The sequence below is a fragment of the Taudactylus pleione genome, unplaced genomic scaffold (genome assembly GCF_031769625.1).
Source record: "Taudactylus pleione unplaced genomic scaffold, aTauple2 ptg001839l, whole genome shotgun sequence".
Classification (NCBI taxonomy): Eukaryota; Metazoa; Chordata; class Amphibia; order Anura; family Myobatrachidae; genus Taudactylus; species Taudactylus pleione.
Window position 1 is genome coordinate 162,095 of NW_028286236.1, and position 6,302 is coordinate 168,396.

At 41.5% G+C, this 6,302-nt stretch overlaps 1 pseudogene across 1 annotated transcript in view; it reads left to right on the forward strand.

Annotated features, from left to right (window-relative positions):
• LOC148436299 (uncharacterized) overlaps nt 1–5,702 on the forward strand; it is a 44,690-nt pseudogene extending 38,988 nt beyond the window's left edge. The window contains exon 7 of the transcript XR_015876473.1: nt 1,722–5,702. The product of XR_015876473.1 is annotated as an uncharacterized LOC148436299 (transcript). The remainder of the gene's footprint in view (nt 1–1,721) is intronic.
• The last annotated feature ends 600 nt before the right edge of the window (nt 5,703–6,302 follow it).

Sequence of the window (6,302 nt, forward strand, 5' to 3'; positions counted from 1 at the left end):
GCTAGTATGACCTGTGTGTGATATAATTTATAGACCATGCCTGCACTCTGTTACACATACTGAGATGGAGATACGGAGAGTGTGAGGACACAGCAGGATGCAGCTAGTATGACCTGTGTGTGATATAATGTATAGACCATGCCTGCACTCTGTTACACATACTGAGATGGAGATATGGAGAGTGTAAGGACACACCAGGGTGCAGCTAGTATGATCTGTGTGTGATATAATGTATAGACCATGCCTGCACTCTATTACACATACTGAGATGGAGATCCGGAGAGTGTGAGGACACAGCAGGATACAGCTAGTATGACCTGTGTGTGATATAATGTATAGACCATGCCTGCACTCTGTTACACATACTGAGATGGAGATATGGAGAGTGTGAGGACACAGCAGGATACAGCTAGTATGTCCTGTGTGTGATATAATGTATAGACCATGCCTGCACTCTGTTACACATACTGAGATGGAGATATGGAGAGTGTGAGGACACAGCTGGGTGCAGCTAGTATGATCTGTGTGTGATATAATGTATAGACCATGCCTGCACTCTGTTACACATACTGAGATGGAGATCCGGAGAGTATGAGGACACAGCAGGATGCAGCTAGTATGACCTGTGTGTGATATAATGTATAGACCATGCCTGCACTCTGTTACAAATACTGAGATGGAGAGTGTGAGGACACAGCAGGGTGCAGCTAGTATGACCTGTGTGATATAATGTATAGACCATACCTGCACTCTGTTACACATAGTGAGATGGAGATCCGGAGAGTGTGAGGACACAGCAGGATGCAGCTAGTATGACCTGTGTGTGATATAATGTATAGACCATGCCTGCACTCTGTTACACATAGTGAGATGGAGATCCGGAGAGTGTGAGGACACACCAGGATGCAGCTAGTATGACATGTGTGTGATATATTGTATAGACCATGCCTGCACTCTGTTACACATAGTGAGATGGAGATGCGGAGAGTGGGAGATCACAGCAGGATGCAGCTAGTATGACCTGTGTGTGATATAATGTATAGACCATGCCTGCTCTCTGTTACATATGCCGAGATGGAGATTTTTCGTTTTTACGGACTACTCCCCGGCCAGTGTTACTCTTACACCTAAACCGCCTCTTGACAATCATCAGCAAATACTTGATGAAGTCACTGAATGTATGGAGATGTTGGGGTACAGCTTGGCACATTTTATTAGAGTTACACAGTATGGGGATGTAAGGGTACAACTGGGCACGTCTTATTATAGTTACACAGTATAGTATAGTTCTGCAGGGGTGCTAATTCCCATATCATTATTCTTTTCCCAGCAGATGGACAAAGCTGCAGGAATAACTCGGGGAGACGTCTCATATTATCTCCAGATTGTGACCTAGACAATAATAACTTCTCACAGGACTCTCCAGGAGAAAGCCCCTTTACTCCTAGTATACATCCAACATCTCATAGTGCAGATATATCATCTGATCCTTCTAACCATGAAGATAATCCTAGTTGCGTTACACATAGTTCAGATCACACAAGTGTTAAACAATTTTCATGTTCTGAATGTGGGAAAGGTTTTACAAAGCAGATCAGTCTTTCTAAACATCAGAAGAGAGTACACGCAGCTGAAAGGCCTTTTCTGTGTTCTGAGTGCGGGAAATGTTTTATAATGAGAGGAGATCTTACTAGACATACAAAGATTCACAAAAGTGAGAGACCATATTCATGTTCTGAGTGTGGGAAATGTTTTATAGATAAATCACATCTTGTTAGACATCAGAGAAGTCACACAGGTGAGAAACCATTTCCATGCTCTGTGTGTGGGAAATGTTTTACAATGAAATCATCTCTTGTTACACACCAGATAAGTCACAGAGGTGAGAAGCCATTTCCATGCTCTGAGTGTGGGAAATGTTTTATAGATAAATCACATCTTGTTACACATCAGAGAATTCATACAGGTGAGAAGCAATTTTCATGCTCTGAGTGTGGGAAATGTTTTACAGCTAAATCAAGTCTTGTTAAACATCAGAGACATCACACAGGTGAGAAACCTTTTTTATGTTCTGAGTGTGGGAAATGTTTTAAACAGAAATCACATCTTGTTACACATAAGAGAAGTCACACAGGTGAGAAACCGTTTTCATGCTCTGAGTGTGGGAAATGTTTTATAGATAAATCAAGTCTTGTCATACATCAGAGAAGTCACACAGGTGAGAAACCGTTTTCATGCTCTGAGTGTGGGAAATGTTTTATAGATAAATCGAGTCTTGGTAGACATCTGAGAAGTCATACAGGTGAGAAGCCATTTCCATGTCCTGAGTGTGGGAAATGTTTTACACAGAAATCAGATCTTGTTATACATCAGAGATATCACACAGGTGAGAAACCATTTCCATGTCCTGAGTGTGGGAAAAGTTTTACACAGAAATCAGATCTTTTTGCACATCAGAGAAGTCACACAGGTGAGAAATCATTTCCATGTCCTGAGTGTGGGAAATGTTTTACACAGAAATCAGATCTTGTTATACATCAGAGATATCACACAGGAGAGAAACTACTTCCATGCTCTGAGTGTGAGAAATGTTTTACCAAGAAATCACATCTTGTTAGACATAAGATGACACACACCGGTGAGAAGCCATTTCCATGTCCTGACTGTGGTAAATGTTTTACACAGAAATCAGATCTTGTTAGACATCAGAGAAGTCACACAGGTGATCAGCCATTTTCATGTTCTCAGTGTGGGAAAGGTTTTACTAAGCAGAAGAGTCTTTCTATGCATCAGAAGAGAGTTCACGCAGCTGGAAGGCCTTTTCCGTGTTGTGAGTGATGGAAATGTTTTATAATGAGAGGTGCTCTTACTAGACATACAAAGATTCACACAGGTGAGAGACCATTTACATGTTCAGAGTGTGGGAAATGTTTTATAGAGAAATCACATTTTGTTACATATCAGAGAAGTCACACAAGTGAGAAACCATTTCCATGTCCTGAGTGTGGGAAATGTTTTACAATGAAATAGAAATTGCAGCGGTGTTTGCAGTACTGTAATATCATTGGGAATTATCAGAACAAGCATAAATATAATATTACACTAGATTGTTGTCCCTGCTTGAAGCAAATGTAGCTGCAGTCTCTTACAGATCGCAGGTGCTAATATATGTTAATGCCGAGGCACAGCCGCCATAACCACGCCCACTGCTGCCTTCTCATTGTACAATGTCGCACTCCCGTGTAATCATCGGTACCATCGGCGCATATAAAGTAGTCAAGCAGCATTTACATCAGGTCTGACCAGCCGCAAACACTGCAGCTCTCCTGACACGCAGAGAGGTCTCATGCTACAGCTGCCATCGCTATAGCTAAGTTATACACACCCATGACATGGGATCACACGGACAGACACGCCTGCAGTTTTCTGTCCACCCCCCCGTTCCCTCTGTGCGTCCGTATTTGCAATGTGATCGCTGTGTGTGCGCAGTGTGACTTACATGTAGGCGTGATGGCAAATATTCGCTCTATCTGTGTAACTATCATCATCATGTGTCCACGGGTGACTCAGGTCCTTAATACTAATATATTACACTTTATTATATATCCACACGGATGTTACAAACATAGAGCTCCAACAGGTTCCTCATGTAATGGCTTTCAGTTTCCTTATTCTATCAGATCAGAGGTTCCCAAACTCCTCTTATTACAGGACGGGTATTAAGAATATCCATGCTTGAGCGCAGTTGGCTTATTTAGTGCCTCAGTCAGTTTGAATTAACCATTTGGACTCAAGCATGGATATCCTTACACGCTTGACTGTATGGGGGAGTTTGGAAGCTCTGGATTAGATTATTATTGTGCTATTAGCCTATTTGTGTAATAACAAGACCACATGATGTAATATAGGGACATAACTAATCTGTCACCATGACAATGTGCTGGGGATGTAATATGGGAAGTGGGAAACTATGACATCATGTGATGACTGGGCTGTAAGTTATGGTGTGAGATGGGCGATATAATGACATCTGTAACCTCTGATTTTATCTCACTGGATCCAGTATTCTCTGGTTGGGTTTCCTGGTAAATGGATCTAATCTCCTTACAGCAGTCTGATGTCTGGTTCCTTCTAATTAGATCCTTTGTAACCTACTATTTACACTATTCCAAAAGATAAGGACATTACAATGATTATCACTTATGTAATTTATACATGATTAGTTAATGTAATTAGTGTTGGGACACAGGAAGCTGCTGGTCCTGGTATAAACCACTAACAGTGATGTCCATTAAGTGCATCAGGCTCCTGATATCCCCAGCAGAATACAGATGTGAGCAGGGTACGTAGTAATTGGGGAATAATACAGGGACATCACAGGATAAGTAGGATCAGTACAGATTGTCCTCAGTATGTCCTGCACTGTCTCACCTCCCACAGTGGTGACACCACCAGTAATGTGCAGGGTCAGGAGATGGAGATTATTTGTAGTGAGGAAATCACAGAAAGGACAATACAAGCTTTGTTATAAACCTACAAAAATAGTTCAAAGAGTTTGGTAACAAGTAAGAAAACCAAACACTGCATGGACCTGTCTGATGTCCATGTGGGGTAACACAGCTGCGTGTGGTGCTTGTTAGTATTTTCCACACTTTTTGACCTGCAAGTTTTTGTACATTGTTAGTAAAGCTGGAATAGTGACCAGTTGTCCTTTTGGTGGTGCACATGTTCTGTGATGGCCTAGGTGTAAGATCTTTGTTTTGTTTTTTAGATTTATCCTAAATTTGCTTTTAGTATCTTTATACTGTGACTGTCTTAGTATCCATTTCTCATACCCAAATAAGAAAGGTTTTGTCTTACACGTGTGCCCCTCTCTCCTGTCACTGTGACACCGCTCTGGTGTTGGGGATTTGCTCTCTGATGGGCACCTGCATGGATACACTGGCCTGTCCTGCTATTACCTTCTATCATGGTATATATCAGCATTATGTTAGTACATATGTATTAGATAATATGTAATCTCTATTGTATGTGTGCCATGGAGGGAATGACAGCACTGTGCGAGTATCATATCCTGCAGCTTATAATACATGAGTAATACAGAAATGACACATTGTACACAAGCCATGAATAATAACAGGAATTGCTCTGTATGAGTAACTGGACGTTACAGGACTATTATGTGCAGGATGTTACTCTCATCATTAATGTAAGGACCATATTATACCAAAGAGAGAAAGCCAGGACAGCTATTCCTCATGGATGGCTCCTAATACATACAGACCCCACCTGATGGAAAATGCCATGATGCTGCACATCTCTGAGCGTTGGATGTATGATCTGTTATCTATATACAGGTGCACAGCACAGCGTCACTACACCAGTATGCCGGGAGCCTCACATCATTACTCTGTTCTGATACCTAGCTGTATCCATGTCAGTCTTGTCTGATCATAGTTGTAATGGAGTTGTGTGAGCTAAAATACTCTGTGCTGCTGTTACCATTCTAATTTTAGTTTCAGATTACCAGCTCCACCCACCTTATCTTCTGCTTGTGTGTCTGCCCCCAGGTTTGCAGGATACAGCAGCTGCTCATTTTATAATCTTCTTTTCTTGCACTATTCTAGCAGCAAAACATTCACACAGTATTATAGTAATCTGTAGTATTAAATATTCAATAAATAACATTCCAAGTGTTACTACAGAAGGAAACTATATTCTTGTAACCTTGCAATAAAATGAGTGATGTAGAAAATTCTGCCTCACTGCTGTGTTTAGTGATAACTTGTGTATAAAGGAAAAGGCGAGGTGTGGGGGGAATGAGGGATATACCTGTAACCATTATTATATTGGGATGTAGTCGGCAGCTCTGCGGTAAAATACTGGCGATCAGAATCCCAGAACCAAAATCACCGCTGACATCCTGATAGTAAGTATTAGGTTAGGTACAAGGAGGAGGCTGAGGGGGGATTAGGGTACTTACCACCAGGCATCAGGATTCTGACTGTATGCCACTGTTGGTATTCTGACGGCCAACATCCCATCCCCAACTTATTATATTAATACCAGGGTTCCCGTGTAGTGTATAGTATAGTAATATCAGGGTTCCCATGTAGTGTATAGTAACACCGGGGTTCCCATGTAGTGTATAGTATAGTAATACCGGGGTACCTGTGTAGTGTATAGTATAGTAATACTGGGGTTCTCGTGTAGTGTATAGTAACACCGGGGTTCCCATGTAGTGTATAGTATAGTAATAACGGGTTCCCATGTAGTGTATAGTATAGTAATAGCAGGGCTCC